Source organism: Danio rerio, chromosome 4 (assembly GCF_049306965.1).
Source record: "Danio rerio strain Tuebingen ecotype United States chromosome 4, GRCz12tu, whole genome shotgun sequence".
Classification (NCBI taxonomy): Eukaryota; Metazoa; Chordata; class Actinopteri; order Cypriniformes; family Danionidae; genus Danio; species Danio rerio.
The window spans coordinates 1,560,432-1,586,758 of NC_133179.1; the positions used below are offsets into that span (position 1 = coordinate 1,560,432).

The following is a 26,327-nucleotide window of genomic DNA, read 5'->3' on the forward strand; positions in this document are numbered from 1 at the left end:
GGTCAAAAATATAAAATTTTAGTCAAAATTTGATATTTTGTAATTTTTTTTTTTTTGCAATAATTCATTAGAATTTAAATGTATTTGTATCTATTTCTAGAGATGTTTAGTGAAATGAATTTTATTTTAATGCATATAACTGTAATATATATATACAGTTGAAGTCAGAATTATTAGCTCCCGTTTATTTTTTCCCCCAATTTCTGTTTAACAGAAGATTTTCTCAACATTTCTATTAGATATAATAGTTGTAATAACTCATTTCTAATACCTGATCTATTGTATCTTTGCCATGATGACAGTAAATAATAATAGACTAGATATTCTTCAAGACACTTCTATACAGCTTAAAGTGACATTTAAAGGCTTCACTAGGTTAATTAGGTTAACTAGGCAGGTTAGGGTAATTAGGTAAGTTATTGTATAATGATGGTTTGTTCTGTAGACTATAGAAAAAAAAGTAGCTTAAAGGGGGTAATGATTTTGACCTTAAAATGTTTATTAAAAAATTTAAAACTGCTTTTATTCTAGCCGAAATAAAACAAATAAGACTTTCTCTAGAAGATAAAATATTATCAGACGTACTGTGAAAATTTCCTTGCTTTGTTGAACATCATTTGGGAAATATTTTAAAAAGAACAATAAATTCAAAGAGGGGTGAATAATTCTATCTTAACTGTATGTATGTATGTATGTAAATGTATATATATATATATATATATATATATATATATATATATATATATATATATATATATATATATATATATATATATGAAGAGTTTAGATGCAAAAAGCTCGCAGTGGCATCTGTAATTTTTTTAAAGCCTCTTATGTTGGAAGCAATGAAAATAACACAACATTTACCATAAAAGTGAACTTTCTGAACCAAGACATAGAAGCCTGAGAAAAATGGTAATATTAGAAGAAAGTTTCAGACCAAACTTAGAGGTTTTTGCACTAAAAAAGTCTTAAAAGTCTTAAAGTGACTTTTAAAGGTTAACTAGGGTAATTAGGGTAACTAGGCAGGTTAGGGTAATTAGGCAAGTCATTGTATAATGATGTTTTGTTCTGTAGACTATCGGAAAAATATAGCTTAAAAAGGCTAATAATATTGACCTTAAAATGTTTATTAAAAATTAAAAACTGCTTTTATTCTAGCCGAAATTAAACAAATAAGACTCTCCTGAAGAAAAAAATATTATCAGACGTACTGTGAAAATTTCCTTGCTCTGTTAAACATCATTCAACGAGACTTCAATTGTATATATGCATATATTATTGCACTTTAAACTAAATACCATTTAAAATAAAAAACATTTATACTTGGTATTTGTTGTACTGATTTTATATAAATTAAATAAATGATTGAATGCTTAACTGATTGAAAATTTGGCGAAATGCAAATTTGGAAATAATGGCTTGTCACTAAAATAACTCACAATACGAATTTAGCATAATTTTGTGCATGAAACTAAATTAAATATACATTTCTCATTTGTTTTCATGTGATATTGGAGTGAAACGTGACCTAAAAAATGTTGTAATGAGATTGACTCAACTGCTGGTTATCCATATTATCATAATCGAAAATGAAAATCCTTTCGAAGCGGAAACCAGATTACATAAAAAAACGAAAGAATATGAAGACAAAACCTATTTTTAAATATGCATTTCAGAATAATGTGAACTTCTGAAGTGTTCAATAAGTGCAGGAAAGTAAATAGCTTCGATTTAGATGTCAGGCTGACTTGAAATGATTGTCACGTCAGCTATAATGAGTGCTGAATCTCACACACACACCTCTGGAAAACTTTAAAGATTTATAACACTCATCGACTGACTGACTTTACAGACCTGCAGCGGTTTTACTTCTCAACATCACAGCCGTGCGCATACGTGTGTGTGTCTGTCTCTGTGTGTGTGTAAGACGACGCTTCAACTATGGCGTTTGATTGAGAACGTCTGTTCTGCGTTCTGATGGCAGCCCCAGTGCATGCTGGGATTGATTGAGCTGTCCCAGCGCCCCCCAAACCTGTCAGCCGCTGGAGTTATGACATCATCAGGCCTCTCATAAGGCTCTCCATTGTTTTGAAATGAAAGAACATCAATTTCCTGCCCAGTGAAGCCTACGGGATGATTTGTGGCTGCTATTATCCTGCCAGAGAGTGGCGGGAGCGCACGAATAAAAACGAGGAGGGTTTCCGTCTCACTCTCCGTCTAATCACCTGAGACAGGTAACAGCGCTGCATATACCTGCCGCGTCCTGTTTAGACTCATAGCATACTTAATAATGATGAAATTTTTGACATACTCACGGTTACATTCATATCGACTTCCGACAAAAAGGCCACATTGCAGAGCCATCATTCATAATGGAGACTGCGGATGCTGAAAATACACACAAACATACAAGACATCATTAAGACATTTCATTTTTAGATGAGATTAGATTTAACTTTATGCAATAAATAAATGAAAATATGCATTACAAACATCATGCAAAAACATCCCCACATGTTTTTAAAGGGTCACGAAACACCACATTTTTTTGAGCTCTTGACAGTCATATATGTGTCCCACGCTGCTAAAAACACTATTAGGACACATATTTTTCACAAAAAAAGTGAAAATTGGTTGTTTTTGCGTTATTTCCGAGTCACGTTATTTGGTCACAGCCATGAGATCATTGTGTAAATTCTTGAGAAAGACTTGGTTCGAACCAATCAGCACACTCTATTGTAAATGAGGTGCAACTTCATTATTATGCATCATATAGCTTCAAAGACTCCTTTTACCTGTTACAGTGTTCAGAGAGATGCCATGTTGTGTTGCCAACCCTAATTCAAACAATTGGAAGAAGAATTTTGTGACAGAATAGTCTATACACACACGGCTGTTTGACGCAAATCTCTGCACCTACCGACTCTCTGCATCTACCGAGAAATGCGGAGGTTTTTTTTCCCCTCCAACACGGTGTGCGATAATAAATTCTATTAAAACTACACTGCGAAAATGCTTCTCTTACTTACTGTAGATGATTTGTCTAGTCTAAATATCAAAAAAGTCTTATATCAAGAAGCATTTTCTAGACAAGCAAAACATACTGTCTTGTTTTCAAAAATAATACGCCAATATTAAGCGAGTTTTTCCTTAAAACAAGCTAAATAATCTGCCAATGGGGTCAGCAAAATAATCTTGTATTTTCTTTTGACATAAGAATATTTAGCTTACCCCATCGGTAATCTCTGATTAATAAAGCGACTAAACCGAAAAGAAAATGAATGAATAAATAAAAACGATGGAGTTTGTGTGTGTGCATGCATGTACATATGTGTTAATGTGTGTGTGTGAGGAGTTTACGGCTGTGCCTTTGAGAAAGTGAAATCCTCGTTTTGGTATGAAAAGCTGATCTCACTGTATCACCAAGACAGCAAAACTTCCCTGATGAAACTTTCCGCCTCTTTCAGCACTTTTCTATGGTGCGCTGATAGATTAAAGCCCGTCGAGAAACATAGACAGACAGTCGGTGCCTGTTTGAGAGCTAGGTGGGTGTTTAGGTGCAATTCGCCTAGAAATATCTGGACACTTTCGGGGATACTTCAACCAAAATGACAGCGTGTCACCATTTACTCACCCTCATGTCATTCAAAAACTGTAAAACTTACTTTCTACTGCGGCAAGGTGATTTATTGCATTTTTGACAGTACAGCTGTCAAGATCCTCAAATTGCAAATAAAAGAACCAAATATGATTCAAGGGTTAAATGAGAACTTTTTTTAAGTGAACAGCAGAATTCAAGTCATTATTTCAACATAAGCTCGTTCTGAAAACGTAGCCCTGTATACATTTCTGGAGATCGTGAATTATGTAGCCAGAAGTACGAATGGCTGCATTTCGTCTTTAAAATGAAAGTTATGAGGCGGTTTGACGACGTTCCTTTCATGCTTACCAGTTGACCGCTTACCATCATATGGATGGCTTTCCTGCTGTTACAAGTTTGTCCAGTAGCACACCATGTTTGTTGGTGGACTTGAGATGCAGAGAAGTTGACCACGACGATAGGGTTCGAGTTCAGTGAAGAACAGTTCCAGAATGTGGGTAGGACAAAAACAAACGGCAAATAATAACAATAAACAAGTAAATAACAGAGTGAGAAATCTGAAAACGTGGTAAAAATCTGGCGAGGGCTTTTGTTTTTTTGGATTGCTTTTTAAAACTGTCGGTTGTTTTTAGGGAAGTGGGTGATCGGGTCAATCGGTGCTTTTGAAAACACTATTGGTTGTGTTAAGGGAAGGAGCAGGGTGGGGATATCGGTCGGTCGGTCAGTCAGTCAGTCGACATCGGCCTCTGGTGGATTTGCGTGATAACAGCAGGCGTGAATGGCACTCACGTGAAGGGCATCCACTGTGTGAAACATATGCTGGAATAGTTGGCGGTTCATTCTGCTGTGGCGACCCCTGACAAATAAAGGACTAAGCCGAAGTAAAAACAATGAATATGATAATAAAAGTTCAAATCAGAAATAGCCTAGTGGTTAGTGCGTGGTTAGTGCGCCGACATATGGTGCAGTAGCACATCAGGGCGTCCTGAGTTCGAATCCCGGCTAGAGGACACTTCCCTACCCTACACCCCCCCCCCCCCCCTCCAACTTCACTTTCTGTCTCAATACTGTACCATCTAATAAAAAATAAAAATCGTAAAACAAAAAAAGAGGCTCAGTGGTTAGCACTGTTGCCTCACAACAAGAAGGTTGCGGGTTTGAGTCCCGGCTGGGTCACTTGGCATTTCTGTGTGGAGTTCGCTTAGGTTTCCCCCACAGTTTAAACACATGCGCTATTGGGGAATTGATGAACTAAATTGGCCGTGGTGTATGAATGAGTGTGTATGGATGTTTCCCAGTCTTGGGTTGCAGCTGGAAGTGCAAATGCACTGTAAAACATATGCTGGATAAGTTAGTGGTTCATTCCTTGGTGGCGACCCCTAATAAATAAGCGAAGGAAAATAATTAAATTAATATTTTAAATTGTGTACTGAATATTTCTCACAGTATTACTGTTTCACTTTCATAAAAAGTCACCATTGGCAAGCTTAAAAATGGAATGAGTAATGCATATTTTTGTTAATATTACTCTTTACGCTTATGCATAAAATTTGAATCTAATTTCATCTGAAATGAAGTATTTTAATGATATATCTAGCATTTTTCTTCGTGTTATAAAATAATAAAAAGTCTCTGGAAAGTGAAAGTATTTATTTATTTTTTTAAAGGCATCGCCGTAAAATTCCCCCCACCCCATGATTCTCACACACACACATTAATACACAAACATATGTACACACTTCGCCGTGCATCGTGCCACAATGCATACGAGGGTCTCAAAAGATGTTGGGCTTATATTAAGAGTGCACTTTCGAGCAGCCACAGACGTTTGGTGTTCTGTGTGCAGATTGGAGCCGTCACACCGCGTGATGCCGGACAATAGCAAGAGTTATCAGACAGACACACACCTGAGTCTCCGATAAACGCACAGCACGCCGGATTAATCCCGCCACAGACACGCAACACGGCTCAAGAGTCCAGCGTTTTGTTTGCTGGTCACCGCGTGCTCCCTGCATACTGATGGCATATTGTTGTCTGCTTGATTAATTCAGAGGAAGTGAAGTATTTGCAGCTTTTTGTGTGCGCGTGCGAGTGTGTGTCATTGTGTTATCTGTATTTTAACACTGTGTTTCGTCCCAATGTCCTCGGTCTCCGGAAATCATTTAAAACTGAATTACATCAAGTGAACTCGAGTAGTTTTTTTTCTTGTATGAGACGGTGGAGGAAGCTTTACATGAAGCTTCTCTTATTTTCCTACCACAATGTTTGAAATATCATTTATCATTCATTCATTTTCCTTCACCACAGCAGAATGTACCGCCAACTATTCCAGCATATGTTTCACGCAGCGGACGCCCTTCTAGTACTGGGAAACACCCATACACACTCATTCACACACACACTCATACACTACAGCCATCCAATCAACCAATAGAGCATGTGTTTGGACTGTGGGGGAAACCGGAGCACTCGGACGAAACCCACACCAACACGGGGAGAGCATGCAAACTCCACACAGAAATGACAACTAACCACTGAGCCACCGTGCCGCCCCATTATTTATCAACGTATCATGAAATATCATTAATGTACATCATCATTTTAACAATGATACTAAATTCTTTGCAAGAGCATCACTGCATTAACAAAATATACAAAAAATGTCTATATGAGCAAATTAGTAAATATATAAGTAAGTGAATAAGCAAATGAAGTACGAAAATAAATAAGTAAACAAATAAGTCAACATATTTTAGAAATGCTGCTCCTGTTTTGGGTAATGGTAATCTATTTAAAAGTGACTTATCATACTGAATACAAACACATATTGACCAATTTATCACTGATAATAATAATAATAATACAATCATAATCCATTTAAAAACTGTACACTATTGTTCAATTTGTTATTTTATAAAACATTCATAACTATTTCTCAACAAAAATTGAAGGAACACTTCAGTTTAAGCATCAATTCTCAGTATTAACTAGTGGTTCATTACCTGCCTATTAATAGGATATGGTCTGAGTTACTTGTATTAAGTATTTTGCATGATCTTATTCTACATCCCTAATACCTAAACCCACTTAATAACCAACACACTAAGCCTTTATTAAGGCAAAAAAGTTAATGATTTATTAACAGTGACAATTGTAACTTAAAGTGTGACAAAATTCAATTATTTATATCAGCTGCTATATAATATAAATATGCTGGCAACTAGCTCCCTGCAGCTCTCACATGGTCGCCCACTGAAGCTAAGCAGGGCTGCCCCCGGTCAGTACCTGGATAGGAGACTACATGGGAAAGCTAGGTCGCTGACGGAAGTGGTGTTAGTGAGCAGAGGGCACTCAATCTGTGGTCTTCATTCATTCATCAATTTTCTTTTCGGTTTAGTCCCTTTATTAATCTGGGGTCGCCACAGCTGAATGAACCCCCAACTCATCCAGCACTTGTTTTACGCAGCGGATGCCCTTTCAGCTGCAACCCATCTCTGGGGGATGGTCAATACACACTCACTCGCACTCATACACTACGGACAAATTAGGCTGCCCAATTCACCTGTACCGCATGTCTCTGAACTGTGGGAAGAAAACCCACGCGAACGCAAGGAGAACATGCAAACTCCACACAGAAACGCCAACTGACCCAGCCGAGGCTTGATCCAGCAACCTTCCTTCTGTGAGGCGACAGCACTACCTACTGCGTTGCCCTCTATACTGCTCAGTGAGACATTAAACGTAAACGACTGTGTGTGTAGGGATGCACTTCATTGGCCCCTACTAATCATGGCCTCCCAATCATCCATTGAATTACTGACTCTGTGGTTGTTTAAAATCCCAGAATGTCCTTTAAAAAACAGTAGGGGTTTAACCTCGGCATTCTGGCCAAAAAAACTGCCCACTGGCCTCTGTCCATCATGACCTCCTAACCCATATAATTAGCTCTCCTCTCCACCAATCAGCTGGTGTGTGGTGTGGAGATTCCGACTAAAAATGTGTAAAGCGTGTGTAAATAGTGTCCAGAAAAGCTCTACATAAATGTAAGAAATTATTATCAAATATTAGAAACAGTAAATATTCATTGCTACTATGCTTTTTTGCCATGGTATTACCACATTTAAATAGTAGACAGGATGTTCAGGGAAATGTAGCATACTTGGCAGGGCGCAACAATAAGGACTGCCCGATGGCCCGGGGCCAGCTTGTGAGATGCTCGGGACAGTAGACAGGATCGTTACTGGCCCGATCAGGCCACTGATGCCCTGTCACTAAAGTCTAATTTGCCTGTGACTATTTGTCAATTGCGTGCAAATATAGTCAAAATAGAGAAACCGTTTGTGTTTTTCAAATGCTACCTTCTCGGTTCCTCTTATTTGATTGGATGTTGTGAGCATGTTATTTTTTTTCCGTAACAACCAGTACAGCTAAGAGACAGCAACATGGCGGCACAGGGCTCAACAATAAGGACTGCCCGGTGGCCCAGGGCAAGCGTGAGAGACGCTTGGGACAGTAGACAGGATCACTACTGGCCCGATTGGGACAGTACTGCCTTGTCACTAACATTTAATTTGTCTGCGACTATTTGTCACTTGCGTGCATTTTAAGTTTGTGCTTTTAAGTCTTTAAACACTACCTTGTCTGTGATGTAATAAACACCATATTTCTTTAAGGTTCCTCTTATCTGATTTGATGTTTTGAGCATGCAATTTTTTTTTCATAACCTGGTAACAACCAGAACAGGGAAGAAACAGCAACATGGCGGCAATATCAAAATATAAGGCTAAAAGAAAATGTCTGTTTCTAATCTGTTTCTGTCTTGGAAGCAGACATTTACATGTGAAAACCGTGACCAAAAAAATGAAGTGATGTTTTGCACAGTTTGCCGTCAGTTTGACTAGGCAGCCCACCTTTTGTTAAATAATTTCGAACTGTATAAAACACCTCCACATTTTCCATACTACTCTTTTTGCTTGCATAACACTTTAATAATTTTTTTTAAGTATTAAAATTGTAGATTCACAAACTTTATTTTTGACACATTATTTAAAATATGCGGCTAAAATATAGCTATTAAGTTCCTTTTTTTTTTGGTGGGGCCATTGAAAATTTTGGCAGGGCAGGTAAAAATCTGAACCACTGGCCCGATCAGACCAGTACAAAAAATCCTTAGCGTTGAACCCTGCGGCAACATCAAGTGATGATGCTAAAGGAAAACATTTGTCTCTAATGTCTTGGAAGCAGACATTTACGAGGGTACACCATGACTAAAAAAAATGAAGTGATGTTTTGTACAGTTTGCCGTTAGTTTGGCAGGTCAGTCATCGTTTGTTTCGCAATAAAATACCTGCACATTTTGCTACTTTTGTTTGCAAAACACTTTAACATTTTTAAAATACTGAAATTCTAGATTTAAAAAAATTGACTTTTTTTTTTTATTTGTGGCAAAAAAAAATAGCTATTAACTTTTTTGGTGGGGCCAGTGACAATATTAGCAGGGCAAGTAAAAATCTGAACCACTGGTCCAGTCGGGCCAGTAGAAAAAAATCCTTAGCGTTGAACCCTGCTTGGTATTGTTGTTCTCAGTAAGATGCAAGGAAATCATAATAGTTTTATGACAATAGGCAAAACTTATCAAAAGCTGACAGAAGTGTGTCCTCCACGTGTGGCAAATTTAAGTTTTACCATAATGTTTAATGGGCTGCTACACTTTCCGAGAGCGGAGAAATAAAAAGAGGACTAATGGATAAAAGAGGTGCTAATCGTTCTGCTGTTGCATTTCAGGGCAGTTAAAATGCTCAGTTTTTGCATAATTCTTGGACTCAGTCAAGTTCAGGTTTTAAATTAAAGAAAATAGTAAGTTATTACTATAAACATTTAATGTTTTATTCATCTTGCACCAATAAGCCATGCATTTAAGGCAGGAAATTAAGGCTCAAAGCACAGAAGTACACAACACGAGTGCTTGGCAAGAACAGTGCAAATGTGTTAAACAGATTATTCAGGTACAGTCTGGATCATTTTAACTTGCTCAGCAAGATGCATTTCAAAACTTTTGCACCAGAAAACTGAAATGCTTTACAATAAGTCTCATTAGTTAATATTAGCTGATGTAAATGAACAATGAGCATTTTATTTTTGAATGCATGCATTAATCTTTGTGAAAGTCACTAGCAGAGAAGTAATGTTATTCATTGCTCGATATATTGCACACTAATTCATTTAACTGATGTTTACAAATCAAATGTTATTGTACAGTGTAACCAAAATGTTTATGCAAATACTCACTGTAGCAGCATTTATGGCAGTGTTAATAATGCATTAGCTCATCAAATGCAGTATCCGAACGATGCATGAAATGATGCATGCATGGCTATAAACATCTGTGTTCAATTACAAAGTATATCACCAGCCAAAAAAGGCAGCGTGCAAGCCTTCTGATATTAGTTAATGTGGGTCGTGTCAGGTCGCAGGGTCTCATTTATAAGCAGACCCCAACACAGAGCGAACTGTGAACCATCCAACCCATCCAAAAACACAATGAATTCCCCAAATAGTTCAGCGCAATAATCGGAGATGTCAGACGGCAGCTTTAATCTGTCATCTCTTCCGGCTGTTAGTGCGAGGGCTCGTGCGTTGACTTTTAATTTCAGGATAATGTGGCCTCACATCAGAATCTCGTTAGTGCTCCAAAAACATATGACAGCGTTTGGACACACTCCAAAAAAACCTTTTGATCTGCTTAAATGCTTGAAGTATGTTCTCAAGACAAATAGTTCTTTGATTTGAAAAGATTCTAATATCTTTAAAGTGAAGGGAAAAGCATACCTGTTCCTCCAGGATGCACATGAGGCGAGCGATGAATGTCTAAAGCGAGCAAAACTGGAATCTAGACAAAGGTGCTGAAATGCAAGACAATATTAAGTCATCATATTTTGCACTTGCATTTGTGCTGTGTAGTTGAATTAATTTACTATTATTTTAACTAAGACATGTGAAGTTGGTCTGTTTGAATGTTTACTGACACATCAGGAACTTCGGGAATAGATAAACTATATTACACATACAACATTGGAACTTGATACGGTTTACTGTTGACACGATATGTTGCTTCATGTTGTATAAAAAAGTCCTTCAGCTCACCAAGTTTGCAGTAAAGCTGCAGTAGGTGATCTTTCACAATGCTAACAGCTTAGCATAGATCTCTGAATCACAGTCCCTCCCCTGCTGTCTAGAGCCACACCTCCTTAAACACGAGCACAGCAAAAGAACCCTCTCTCTTGTGTTAAAAGCGACTAGTGCTTGTCTGGCAATGAGCAAGCCAAAATGACAAGCGATTTCAGAGTGAATATTTAGAGTTGCATGGTAAACAATATATGGAGAGATTAGGCAGAATAGCGGTGTTTACTTGTGTTTTGTTGTTAAACTAATTAAAATCTACATTATCGATGCTGTAAAAGGTCCCTTATGAAACTGAAGATAGTGTTATCAATCTTATCGGAAGATTTTAGTGGCTGAACAACACTTCTGTGAAGATATAACCCTTTGTAACAACAACATCTAACGTTACATCAGCTTTGCATGAAGCTAAAATAGTTTTCAAGAGTTCACACTTAGCTGATGATTGATTATAAGCAAGTTTGGCATGCTGTCTCGGGAGAGAGCCCTGAGCTCGAAGGTTCTTGAGCCCTGGGCTCCCTCCCGTTTGGAGGTAGAGAGGGGAGCCTCGAGCTCAGGTTGATCTCGACAACTCCCCTTTTTATAATAGCTAAAGATTAAGATTGAAGGCTATTAAAAGATATGCTGCATTATTAGATTACCTGTATTGAAATTTAGATTTAATGATTAACTTGTTGTAAATGTTTTTGGAATGTGGGAGGAAACCGGAGAACCCGGGGAAAACCCACGCAAGCACGGGAAGAACATGCAAACTACACACAGAAACGACCACCGGCCTGTTAAGGAACTAGAACCGGTGACGTTCTTGCTGTGAGGCGACAGTGCTAGTCACTGAGCCACCGTGCTGCCCTATGGAGGGAAAGGTGAAAAGGTAGGGGTGGAAGGGGGGATTCTTCAAATCGAAGATGACTGTAGTGAGAAAACCCTGGCTCTTTATAGTGGTTAGGAATGGCCTGATTGGTGGATCATGCATGCTAATGCAGAACCAGCCGTGTTCAATCATAATCACGTGCTCCTCTCGAAATTAGTTTATGAATAAACTTCACTTAAAACAAAACATTACCCGTCTAAGAGAAATCCTTCAGCCATTGTTTCATTCTTTCTCCAGCGTGCAAAGGTAACTCCAATATTGATTGAGGTTTTTAAAAAGTTTTGATTAAGCAGGTTTTCACCGAAATAACATTACCTTACATTATTATCAATGTTGAAAACACCTGTCCTGCTTATTTTTTTTTTGGGATAACATATAAAGATAAATAAATAATAATTCAATAGGCGTGTATTTTATTTATCCAATGAGACAAAGTATTTTATGTTATTAAAGATTTTAATTTCAACTAAATGCTGTATTTACTGTATATATTAGTCGGTACCAAAGAAAAACTTTGACTAAAATGAACGAGATCTCAAACTGTTTTGTTGAAATGCAGCACAAATTCGTGCCTATATTCACTGAGAAATGGTTAAAAATATTATAAATGGATAACAATATATATTAGAACTAGTTTGACAAATATTAAGAAGAGAATTGTTTTACAACCCTAATAACATTATGAAATGTCTTGAGCAACAAATCAGCATCATCAATCTTAAGTAAAGATTTGTAAGATTATATCAAACTTTTAGGTTGAGATTGTGTTTGAACAAATGCTCATTTCAATCTGGAAAAGACATTTTGAGCACTAAAGTTATGTAATATTTTCATAGAACAATAAAGCCCTTGTTGGAAATCTGTTTTCCCATGACATGAGGCCTTTAACAGATCGTTGGCAATAGTGAAGAACTAGGATGAGAGTGTCAGTATTGTCAGCCAACAGTCTCCAGTGGCTTAGCGTGTGTGTGTGTGTGTAAGTGTGTATGTGTGTGTGAGAGAGCGAGGGCGAGGTCGGGGTCGAGGGATTGCTCTGTGAGACATAATTAAATCAACAATGAAAGATTTGCAGGGAGCAGCCCTTTAAAATTTAATTTTCTTCTGCAAGACTTTCCGCAGCAGGGAAGATCCCAGATAGACGCGGGGACAGAAAATGTGGGTTAACCAGAGGTTAGCACGAGGAAATGCTCCTTTGCTCAAACCAAAACAAACAGCTCCTTTTCAGATCAACAGACAAACAAATACAGATGCACTTATAAAAGTTAGGAACTGAAAATTCAGGTTTTAAATCACTGAAATAAAATAAAAAATAAGATATATTAACATTTAAAACGGTTATACCAAAATCTACTGTGTCAGACTAAGCTCACTTTATTCGTCCCCGAGGTACAACAAAGCTTAAACAAACATGTGAGCATAATGGTTTGTGTTGCTTAGATTAATGTTAATACAGACCGCGTCCTTTGAGAAACTCATATTGTCTAGAACCCTCAGAGGCATTTAAGCGTATTTGTGTGTGTTCACAAAACATTTAACAATATATAGTGTACTAGTGCCCACCCAATTTATAAGTTTTTCAAAGTATTTTTCCCAAAAAGATCTTATTTTTAAAGCCTTGGTTAAAGTGTCATAATCAATGAACCAAACAAAACAGCTATGAATCAAATCACAAGATAAAATATCACTTGAAGCGAAGTTGTATATCAAAAAAACAAAAACAAATCAGAACTTTAGTCATACATGCAATAATACATTAGGAGTAGCGAATTAAATAACCAAGAAATATAACACTGTTTAAAATTGCTGGTAAAGTTAGTCATGTGATAAACTGGTAAAGCTTTTCTGCATGAATTCTGCAATTAAACATGATTTTGAAGTTCATCAAAAGTATGTGTAATAGTTTACCAACCTCAGAGCTAACAACTGAATTTAACAGCTATTAAAAATCACTTTCCCAATGAAGTAAACATAAAGTTTTAGCAGAATATTCCAACCCTGGCTCATTATTAATACATACCCCTGTATACATTTTTGAAGAGTGCCAAATACGTCCCAGGAGCTACGTTTATTTGCACATTTTGTTTTCGCGAATCCACCTGAAGCCGCTGTGTACACTTTTCAGATCTTAAATTTCACTCGAAAATGCCATTCACGCCTGCTGTTCTCACGTAAATCCACCAGAGGCCGCTGTCGACTGACTGACTGACCGACCGATCGTTCTTCACTGAACTACAACCTCATCGTCATCATGGTCTCAACTCCTCTGTATCTCAAGACCAATGAATGCGGCGAGTTACTAAACAAACCGGCATCAGTGGAAAAGTCGTTCACACAAAGATAAGCGATAGCACGAAAAGAAACAGAAGCCGTTGCCGGCGTTATTCCACCCTGTAGTGTTCGTTTTATAGACGAAATGCGTAGCTTTGGCTAGATAATTTGTGATCTCCAAAAATGTATACTGGGGTACGTTTTCACAATGAGCCCAAATATTCATTGGTAAATAGATTTTTTTGTATAATAGCTGTTAAATTCTGTTGTTAGCTCTGAGGATGTTAAACTATTATATATATATTGTATCTGCTATTAACTACTGGCGTATTACCTGCCTACTGTATTATTAAGATATAAATTGTTCTTTGGTGGTTATAAAGCATGATCTTATTCTACATCCCTAATTCTACCTAAAACCTAAACACAACTTCTAGTTTACTAATAAACAGTTAATTAGTAGCTCATTAAGCTAGTAGTGTTAATTAATGGTTTGTTAATACCGTTAATTATGACCTAAACTAAAGTGTTACTCATATTTTTGCTGAAACAATTTTTTTAAATCATCTGGAGAAATTGTGTAGTAAAAAACTTTACCGGCAAATCAAATGATCCACTTTACCGACTTCAATTTTTAACATTTACATTTCTGTCATTGTTTAGTTTGCTACACCTTTAGCACTGTAGCATGGGACTGAGGTTTAGATTTTCATATACAACTTTGCTTTAAAATATATCACATCTTGTGATTTTCTTCATAGCTTGTAAGTATGGTTCATGGATTATGACACTTTTAACCAAAAAATCCTTGTGGGAAAAATACTTGTTCATGTTCAGTTCGCAAGTAATAATCTTCTCAAGCTCTCAAACCTCTCTCTTGACATCAAGGACACAAAATCAGTAACTAAATTGGATTTTAGAGAAGAACCTCTTTAACACTCATCCACCCAGGTCAAGTATGAAGAAGCATCAGTCATGGACAGATGTCAAGGACTTTAGGCTATCATTGAGACTAATATATGTCTAAATCGCTGTCATGGTCAAGTCAAAAAATTTTAATCTCTATTTATCACCACACGTCCAGGCAATAGCATTGTGAAACTGCACATGATATTGGCCCTAGAGTGTGCAATGACGGTTCTTACTGGGGTTAAGGGTTTTGCTCAGGGGTGCAGTGAATGTTGTTCATATTTGCCCCTCACAGGGGTCAAACCATCAACCTTCTGGTTACCAGTGCTGCATTTTTACCATTAAAGCACATCCCAAAACCTGGCCCAGAGCAGATGTTTCCATGGTGATGCCTTACATTAAATATTGCGCCACTGTTGTGACATGGAAAATGCTAATGAAGCCCAAAGTCACCTCATTAACCCGCAAATGTTCCTGTGCTGAAAACAAGACAATGGCTTTCGTAGCAAGCTGCTTGGGTGACATAATGAAATAATGGCAAAAATAAGGTAATAAAAAAACTCTTATCTTTTATAATACAAAAAAATAAATACTATAATTATATTACTTAATATTTACTATAATATATGATATTTAGCAACATTGAGAATACAAAAACCACTGCCTAGTCCAATCAGAACATTAATATTGTCAATGTTGAGGAGAACATGCTTTTAGCAATCAATGGTAACACTTTATAATAAATGCACACTTTGAATCATTTTTTAATTAGCAGATTATTATTCTTCAATTAAGCATTAACTCTACATTAATACATTGCACAGTTTACATTATAAATACAGCTACAAATCCTGTATTCCTGACTTATGAGAGCATATATGATGTGCTTAGGATTGTATTTTCATACTTTGCTAATGATACTTTTTATAACTAAGTTTAAGTATTGCATTATTTACAAAGCTGTTATTTAATAGTTGGTGTATTTTAAGATGATACAATTTGAGCATGTAAATTAATAATTTAATATTTAAATACTTCTTATTTTCAGGCATAAAGATAATCACTATGATAAATGCTTTATTAAAACAAATTCCTTCAGTTTTGTGAGCTTAATTAAAAGTATGGACTATTTATGTTATGCAAATAAACTTATACGTGACAATTAAAGGCTTAAATACATTCTAAAGAGAATAAGGAAATAAACCACAGTGATTTACAGGAAAAACATTATTTCAAGACTATAAAATGAAACTAAAACCGTATCAAGTGAATTAAAAAAAAAAAAAAAAACTTGTCTAAAAATAAAATTGCCATACAGTTTAAGCATTGCGACGACACAGTGGCGCAGTAGGTAGTGCTGTCGCCTCACAACAAGAAGGTCGCTGATTCGAGCCTCGGCTGTTCAGTTGGCGTTTCTGTGTGGAGTTTGCATGTTCTCCCTGCGTTCGTGTGGGTTTCCTCCGGGTGCTCCGGTTTCCCCCACAGTCTAAACACATGCGGTACAGGTGAATTGGGTAAGCTGAATTGTCTGTAGTGTGTGAGTGTGTGTGAATTAATGTGTGTCTGGATGTTTCCCAGAGATAGGTTGCGGCTGGAAAGGCATCTGCTGTATAAAAACGTGCAAGATAAATTGGTGGTTCATTCCCCGGATTAATAAAGGGACTAAGCCGAATAAATGAATGAGTTTAGGCATTGCTGATTAACAATAATGTCAAAATGCAACAAAATTTGATAAAACAATATATAAAATAATTGAACAATATAATAATATAACACAATATAATATTTTATAAGACAGTGTTATTAACAGTTTATAAAACAATTTCAGTGTTATTCACGAATGAACTCTATATAGGGGGCTAGTAAACTTTGCAAAAGAAAGTTGAGCCCTCCATTAAAGGAATAGTTAAGCCAAAAATCTATTTACTCAATACTTATTCACCCTTAAGTTCATACATTCATTTTTTTTCAGCTTAGTCCCTTTAATAATCTGGGGTCGCCACAGCGGAATGAACCGACAACTATTTCAGTATATGTTTTACACAGCGGATGCCCTTCCAACTGCAACCCATCACTGGGAAACCCATACACTCATTTACACACTTCTTCCTGAGGCAACAGCGCTACCCACTGCGCCACCCCACCCTCAAGTTTTTCTAAACATATCTGAGTTTCTTTCTACTGTTGAACGCTAAAGAAGATATTTTGAAGAAAGCTAAACACCTGCAACCATTGACTTACATATTACAAAAAAGAAATAATATAGAAGTAAATGGTTGCAGGTTTCCAACATTGATCGACATATCCTATTTTTTGGTTTGACAGAAGTACCTCTAACAGTTTGAATAAAGTGCAACACTTTAAGTCACAATTCACGGTATTAAGACATCAACACTACAAGCTTAATAAACTACTAATCAGCTGCTTATTAATAGCTAGTATGGCAGACGTTGGGTTTAGGTTTTGGGTAAGAATAGGACTGCATCATAAATTTGCACTGTCGCCTCACAGCAAGAGGATCATTGGTTCGAGCCCGAGCTGGGTCAGTTGGCGATTCTGTGAGGAGTTTGCATTAGAGATCTGCGCCGGACTAAATTTTGAATCCCGCTCCCGCCAATTTTTAGCCCGAACCCGACCGCTCTCGCTTATATTCAGCATTTGTTGTCCAGCTGTCTGACCCGCCCGGTTTTTTACTCGCCGCGCCTGATCCCGCTAAAGAGCGGGGGGAAAACAAGACCGAAAACCACCCAGCTATACAAAGACTCCAGACAGTCTATAACAAGCTGTCTGTATAAACACACACACACAGACAAAGCTCTCTCCCTCATTCTCGCGCGTGCACGCACACATACCTCTCATTCGCGAGCGCGCGCACACAAACACACCCACTTGCATGCTCGGGAGTCAGGAGCAATATTGCTAGACGGCCCGCTCCTGTCCAAAATTAAACCAGTTACCGACCGTTCCCACGCTTTATACAGAAATTTATTCCCAGAAATCTGGTCGGGTCCTGCAGCTCCTCTAGTTTGCATGTTCTCCCCGTGTTGGCATGGGTTTCCTCTGGGTGTTCCGGTTTCCCTCACATTCCAAACACATGCGGTTTAGGGGAATTGATTAACTAAATTGGCCATAGTGAATGAGTATGTGTGTTTCCCAGTACTGGGTTGCAGCTGGAAGGGCATCCGCTGTTTAAAACATATGCTGGATAAGTTGACGGTTCATTCCTCTGGTGAATAAAGGGACTAAGCCGAAGGAAATGAATTATAACTACTAATGAATGGTTAATATCTTAATAGCAGGCAGGTGGTTAATAGCATAAATTGTAACAAACAAACATGCTACCAATACCAAGTGTGAGTAAATTATGTCAATGTTATTTAGGGGTGTACTATCCCTTTAAGAAAAAAAAATATTTAAAAAAACTGATGGCTCTTCAGAAAAGTAAAAAAGGTTCTCCAGATGGCATGAATGCAAAACCCCTCTTTTTGAAGCTTTTCTTTAAGAGGATTTGCATTGCATTGAATTCCAGGCCACAAAGCATCAAACTAATAGAGCAGTACAAGCATTGTAATGTGCAGAATACGGCTCTTTTAAACTCTGACGCGGTTTGAAAAACCACTAGTTATTATATCCACGTCAGGTAGGGGAAAACGAAATGACCTCTGAAGTGACTATTCTTTCATTTGAGTGGGTTAAGGATGAGAATATTTCAATTCAATTATTCCGGGCGTCGAGCGACTTTTTCACCCCACCATAAGAGCCGCTGCTCGAGTGGAAAGTCAACGAGGGCAGCTTTAATTGAGTGATAAAACGGGCTGTTTCTGTATCTGCGTGAGAAATATAAAGACCAGGGATAGGAAACGAGGAATGTAATGGTTCTGTTTCCTCTAATAACTCCTTAGTTCGGATTCAGTGACTAGGTTTACATGGATAGCAGTAATCTAATTATTAGCCTTAATCTGAATAGGACAATAATATGATTAAGGTGTTTACATGAGCTGCTTTTTGAATGTTCCTTTCATGATCTCGTTTTAAATGTTACAGTACATACAGTTGAAGTCTGAATTATTGGCCCTTCTGTAGAGTTTTTCCCCCAATTTCTTTATAATGGAAAGATTTTTTTTACAAACACATTTGTAAACATAATAGTTTTAATAACTCATTTCTAATAACTGATTTATTTTCTCTTTGCCATGATGACAGCACATAATATTTGACTAGATATTGTTCAAGATACTAGTATTCAGCCTAAAGTGACATTTACAACAGTGGTTTGTTCTGTAGTATATTCAAAATTAATATAGCTTAAGCCGACTAATTATATTGACCTTAAAATGGCTTAAATTTTTTTTTTAAAACGACTTTTATTCTAACCAAAACAAAACAAATAAGACTCTTTCCAGAAGAAAAAATATTAGTGCAAATACTGTGAAAAATTCCGGCTCTGTTAAGCATCATTTAGGAAATAATTTAGAAAGTAAAGTCACAAGAAAGCTAATAGTGTGACTTCAACTGTAGTTCGATAAATGTCATCATGTCACCATTCAACGCTAGATTCCTCCAGCATTTCGCACAACCACAGTTCATGTTCATTAACGTTTTTAATTTTGCAACAAGTTCAACTGCAGTTAATTTCTCATAATATGCATGCAAACATATGATGGATAAAAATTCTCAAGCAACAGGCCACCTCTGATATTACTTTTCATTTAATCCCGCACAACAAAGTCACGGCACATCATACTGTCCATTTCTTCTAGAATTCTCAGCATTAGGGCTGCACAATATATAGTTTCAGCATCGATATTGCAATGTGTACATCAGCAATAGTCTCATCGCAGGATCTGCACTGTCAAGCTGGGATTATAATTAACCAAAAAAGTTCAGTACACGTAATTTGTAGATTCATCTAATAGCGTAAGATTATTACTTGGATGTGTTTTTAAAGCCTGCAACTGTAAGATCTGAAGCCAATTTAAACCATTTGGGAACAAGAAATCATTAAGTTTTGATTTATTTAAATTATAAGTTTGCCAATTTAACAAAGATTAATTATTAATTATTTAAAAAATAAAGACTATTTAGTGTTATTTTAGATTTGTTAATTGAATTTTTGTCCCTTGATATAGTTAGACTCTACCAAAAACCACTGTTTATTTCATTTTTATCTATGTTCTGTTGTTTTTATCTGTGTCAAAATATTTTATGCAGATGTACTTCCCTACAAAATCATCCCAATCAATGTAAATTTATTATTTCCAGTTACTTAACGCATTTTGTGAAATTATATTCATATTAAAATATATATTGCAGCACCCAGAGAATACCCAAGCAATTTCAAGTCCTGCGCACACCATCATTTAAAGAAAAAAAAAAAAAGTAATCAAAGCGGTAGTAGTTTGATTGCGGTGTTTGCATATCTGTACTGCACTTTAATATTGCCACTAAAATACTCTACCATCATCATCATCATCCTTAGCGCGACAATCCATTACTGGATCCTGGCTGCCTCAAGTAACTTCTGCCAATGTTCTCTGTCCTGGGCAACTGCCCACCAATTCCTTATTCCTAAAACATTGGCGTCACTGCTAATGCAGTCTCGCCATCTTGGTTTAGGCCTTCCTACTTTTCTTTTGCCTACCGGGTCAGTGCTGAAGATTTTTTTTGGAATGGCATTTTCATCCATACGTATGACGTGTCCTTCCCACTTTAGCTTCGCAAGTCTGATATATTTAACTATATCAATTTCCTTATACAAGGCTGCAATGTTGTGACGTATCCTCCATTGATTATTGCCTTTTTTTGGGCCATATATTCTCCTCAGAAATTTTCTTTAAAAAACTAAGAGCTTAAATACTCCATGTATTAAGTATTGTCTTAATCATATTAAAATCTGAATATTGTTATCCATGTAACCATACCCAGTGATTAAACTGAATCACTAAACTGAATCAGACTGAAAGATTTAGTTCATAAGAATGTGTTCACAGATCAAACAACATTGATTGCATTTTTATTGCATTCATGGACAAACTTAGATTTTAAAGACATGAACAAATGTCAGGAAAATCATTCAGGTTTAGCGTTTATTTACTTATTTATTTACATAGACAGAAGCGTCTAAGAATGAACATATAATTGTGACGCACGGCACGATCTGAGGTTTGGTTGGGGATTTACAAAAGCATTGAACGTCTGTCAGCATGCACACGGCACGCGCTCTCTAGGGGACTCGTGCAAATATCAACACACACAAACACACTTAAATACCTCTGAGGGTTCGAGACAATATAAAGTTTCTCACAGGACGCGGTCTGTATTAACATTAATCTAAGCAACACAAACCATTATGCTCACATGTTTGTGTTGACTTTGTTGTACCTCGGGGACGAATATAGACTCGAAAGTGAGCTAAAGCTGACAAAGCCTCCCTTCTGAGTAAAAGCAGGGATGGAAAAACCATCCATTCATGAAAGAATTTATTAGTTTCTAAAAACAAATGCACAAAAAGCTTTCTTTTAGGAGTAAATGCAGCGAGTTATTGGTCTGGATTGAACTTGAAAATTCTATTGAACTAATGAGATTGGAAATTAAGTGTGATGTCACATGAGAAATAGAGCACTGACAGTTTTAATGACAATTTATTAGGACAAAAACAGAGCAAACTGAGATTGCTGTGTTTCACTTTCATAATGCATTAAAAACCTGAAAACTATTTTTCAATTCTGAGATTTAAAGAGATTAAAGTTATTGTTTTTTCATGCTGAAATAAATATATGCACGCTTAGTCCCAAAAGTGTGCAAGATATAAGGAAGAAATCAAAATATATGACTTTGTACAAAACATTCTGACACCTAAACATACACTGCTAAAACAATTATGTTAATTAAAAGTTGACTGCATGTGATCCACTGGTGTTTCTGTTTGGCAACAACTTTTGTCAACATAGGCTCATACTGAAAAGGCAGCCCTATTTACATTTCTGGAGATCATGAATTATGTAGCCAGAGGTACGTATGTGAGGTACCGATTACCTCCGTATGGACGGCTTTTCGGCTGTTATCAGCTTGTCCATTGGATCGCCATGTATGTCAGCGGTCCTGAGACGCAGAAAGGAGTTTGAGTCTGGTGAATACCCAGAAAGCGGGTAAGACAAAAACAGAAGCCAAAAATAAAAATAAACAAGTAAATAACAGGGTCAATTTGAACATGTGGTTATCAGGCGAGGGCTTTTTTTTCTGGATTGCTTTTGACAACACTATTGGTTGGGTTTAGGAAAGGAGGAGGGTGGGTCAGTCGATCGGCCAGTCAGTTGGTCGACAGCGGCCTCTGGTGGATTTACGTGAGAACAGCAGACGTTAATGGTACTCACAAGAGAAATTTGAGATCTTAAAAAACATACACATATGCCTTTGAGTTATTGAAACAAAAACTGCAACAAAAATTTACCTTCTGGGACAGTTTTCGCACTCCTCAGAAATGTATATAGGGGTAGATTTTCAGAATGAGCATGGGTTGACTTTTGGTGATGAAATAATTAACAAAACTGACTAAAGCCGCTTTTCCACTATCGTGCTGAATCGTTCTTTAAACAGAACTGTTCCATTCCGTGCCAAACCGGGCCAGACAGCACGGATATGGTTTCATTTTCCACTGTCGTGCTGCGACAAAGCTCTTTAAAACATTACACAAAACGCATCAGTAGTTGCCTTGGTAACGCAATGTAAACGGCTCCCTTTGTTCAATTAAAGTTAAATAAGAGCCGAAACTATTTATTTATTTATTTTTCATAAAAGCAAAAGCATGTGACTAAACACTGTTATGCCGCTCTATCAAATAGGGGTGCTAAATGTGCACCCTTATTTATTTATATGTTGCGCAGCTCTGGCTAAATTTTATTTGGAGGGAAAATTACCAAAATGTAACGTGATGATTAAAAATAATTGGAGGGGAAATAAATAATATTTAAAATCTCTGAACATAACAGAAAAAAAACAATGATAAGACAACAATAATAGTGCATTTGCATCATAGTGGCAAAAATATCATTTTGGACAGGCCTTGTCAAAGGTGAGCGGGCACTTTCACTAATAAAAACACAGCACATAAATTATTTCATTTTTAACAATTAATTAAATTACACTGCGTATTTAGGCTATATCAAAAGTTGATAATGATATAAAATATACTACATTTTGATAGTAAAATGAAACCATTTAAGCGATGGCTGTTATTTGTTTTACTATTCAAACATTAAATAACGAATGCAGCAAGTGAAAAAAACGAATATGAAACAACACATATATTGCAGGATTTAAAGCATATAAAGCACTAAAATGCTGCTTTATTATCTTATTATTTTGATCATTTTATTTTTATTTTTATAATTATTTTTGTGTTCATTATTAACTAACAAGCTGTAGGCGAAATATTGCTAGACGTTTTAGAAAATATTTGCGTAGCTATATTAAAGATCACCACAAAAAAACAAAACAAAACACAGAAACATGTTACATGCCTCATAAATGTCATATAACTTATGTATAACTGAATCATATAATTGCCTATAGCTGAAATGATGAAAATTGCTCATTTTGTTTTTATAAAACATTTGTCAAAACGTATTGATATTTTTTGAGTAAAAGCAATACTGACATTTAAGAATCCATATTTATTTAATTCATTCATTCTTTTGACTTGTTTATTAGTCCATATGCTATAATATAAATCATACAACAGTACCTTGGACAGTTACAGTGCCGCTCCGTAAAGCTTTCAAGCAAAGTCTTTTGAACGGCCGACATTACAACACGAACACGCCGTCCTTCAGGTGGTCTCGCCGGTATTAACAAGCTGTCCTGGCTTTGAATTAAAAAGTGCAATTATTTCCTCGTTGTTAAAAGAGTCAGCAAGTTCGTGTTCCATGGATATAGTGATGTTGTTGTGGAATTTGGACATCGACGATGCAAAGCGTGATTTTATTCGCTTTATTCGATGCGCAGCAGGAAAAAAAAGTCAGCAGCACAAGTCGTTGGCATGTATCTCCCGAATCAGAGCGAGTTTTGTGCTGTGAAATACAGCGCTGCGTGCAATAAACTCACATTCAGCAGGCGAAGTAGGTCTGTATTCAAGTCAATAAAATAATAACTTTAATGAATAAAATATCTTCGTTAGAATGTGATGAGTTATTCACTTCTCTGCCAGGGATGCTCTATGGTTTTAAAACCCTTTTCAAACTGTATCGTTTAGACCTGGATCATTATTTTATATTAAATGTACTGTAGTTTATTGAGGATGTCTGATGACTAGCGCGCTTCTGCTGAACCAGCTGTGGTAGCTTAGCAACCGAGTCGCGACGTCAACACACAGAATCTGTCAGCACAGTTCAGCACGGTTGTCTAACCGTGCCGAGAATTCCAGGCCGAGAACGGTTTGTAATCGTGCCGCGCCGTTCCAGGCTCAGTGGAGAAACAACCGTAACCGTACCGAAGTGTTCTTAGAACGGTTTGGCACGATAGTGGAAAAGCAGCTTAATATTAATTCTTATTATTAATTATAGTATCATTTTTAGCATTTCATTAGTTTAAAAGGCATATAGCCTGCGTTGGTGCCCTTACATGCTTTGTTATTTTACAGATTCATTTCTATACACTATATATGTATGTTGCACACTCAAAACACAAAATGTATTACTTTGTCATGTCTCTTGAAAGCAAACATATATATATATATATATATATTTAATTGTGAAATTTGAAGGTTATAAAAGCAAAGTATTATTCCCTTACTAAGAGCTATGCCTTATTTAATACACCTCTTCTGCACAACATACATTTGAATTAATTTAATAGTAATTTTTGCACTGCATCGTAAAAGAAAATCTGTAAATTTACTGTTAATTCGGTTGTGAATTGCATTATGGGATTTTTATCTCTGCTCTGACTTTTGATGGATTCAACTCTACAGTCTAATGTCTTTAATTGACATTTTAATAGTTTAATACAATTTAATGTATAAGAAATAATAATAGAGAGAGAAATAAGTCTGTAGAATAAGAGAAAATGTGCTGGCAGTGTATTACAGGATATTTGTAGAGTAATATACAACACCAACCTAAACAATATATCACTGCAAACTATTATACATCTTCATAAAAGTCACTTTGGGAAACTTCAAGGTTAAAAGTAGTTAGAAGGAAGATCAAGATCCAATAATGGAATTCAGAAGCAGAAATAAACAGAGAAAAATCTATTAAAAATTTCATAAAATACAGAAAACTGCTAATTAATGTATATTTTTACAGTGTGGCTGACGCGTTTACATTGTATTTGTGCATGCATCAGATCATTTATAGCCATTCATTCAAGGTTCAAACATCTTCCTAAACGAATCCTAAATCTCCCAGTCCCAAAGAGAGACTAAAAGAGAAACAGACGCTTGTGATCTGTTAGATGGGAGCGCTCGCATGTAAACCTTGTGTAAACTCACACTCCGGGAAAGCTCACACACTCCACAATCTGCGCAGACGCAGGCTTTTTAATTGGTTTCATTTGAATGACTGCAAAAGCCACTGCGTTATTAGATTATATTTATCTCCACAGCGCGGGTTGCTTACATCAGCGCTGAAAGAGAGATTAATGTACAGAATTTTAAACTGCGCTTTAATATCCCATCCAGATTTATCCAAACAGCCACGTTGAGCTCTGTGAAAAGGAAGATTTACCCGCATTACATGCAAGAACTGCAGAACTTACCACAGCTCTTTCATGCAACTTCATTTACGGGTTCAAAAAGGAAAGTTGATTACCACAGAAAATGACTTCGACTTGTCACTCAGTTTTACGGAAAACACAGATGAAATGCATTTAGATGAGTTTAGTTTAAAAGCAAAAAGTCTATTTTGTTTTAAGCACTTACAGTAATTGTGTTATTTGAAAATTGTCTAAATGATCCTTTTAGTGACGAGACGGCTGTGAAGAAATTCTTTGTTTTTAGAAATCATTTTCTGTAGAAACGAGCGTGACCGAAAGTTGCATTGAACCTAGAACGTTCCTTCTCCACCAAAGCTTCGAATTGCAAGGCGCTTTGAAACCATGTTTACACAAAACAGCACCACTACCTGAAAGAAAACAGCAGAGCGGCGTCCCTTTAATGTCCCGCGGCTGCAAGAGTTCAGCCAACCGCATGTTTCAGCTCCAGTAAAAACACTTCAGCGCTGACATTAACAAGAGCCCTGCATTCCCCATATCACATTCCACACCTTCGCCAAAACACTGAAGAAAATCATGCAACATTTCTCAACACATTCCTGGTTGACGCGTTTCAATAGGAAGGAAAAAAAATCACTAATGAGATCACTTCAATATCTCGGCTGGTTCTGCTATGTGGCATTGAAATGGAGAGCTTTGCTATTTACAGGATTATGATAATTCTCAACAAGCCTGAGAAATTGCACTCAGATTTACCAAGACATCTTATACTACACAAGTGGTATG

General features: G+C 36.7%; 2 protein-coding genes across 4 annotated transcripts in view; one reads left to right on the plus strand and one right to left on the minus strand.

Moving 5' to 3' along the window:
- The window catches only part of mtpn (myotrophin), a 204,430-nt gene that overhangs the window by 130,011 nt on the left and 48,092 nt on the right, over positions 1 to 26,327 (minus strand). The window contains exons 12-13 of one of the 3 annotated variants that reach the window (XM_073945855.1): positions 10,433 to 10,506; positions 2,319 to 2,391 (exon numbers count right to left, since the gene is read on the minus strand). The gene's annotated coding sequence lies outside the window, so the exon portion shown is untranslated. Of the gene's footprint in view, positions 1 to 2,318; positions 2,392 to 10,432; positions 10,507 to 25,951; positions 26,217 to 26,327 lie in introns of those variants that run through there. The other 2 variants (XM_073945857.1, XM_073945856.1) reach the window with 2 other exon arrangements.
- chrm2a (cholinergic receptor, muscarinic 2a) overlaps positions 1 to 26,327 on the plus strand; it is a 140,136-nt gene that overhangs the window by 38,368 nt on the left and 75,441 nt on the right. The gene's annotated exons all lie outside the window — the stretch shown is intronic.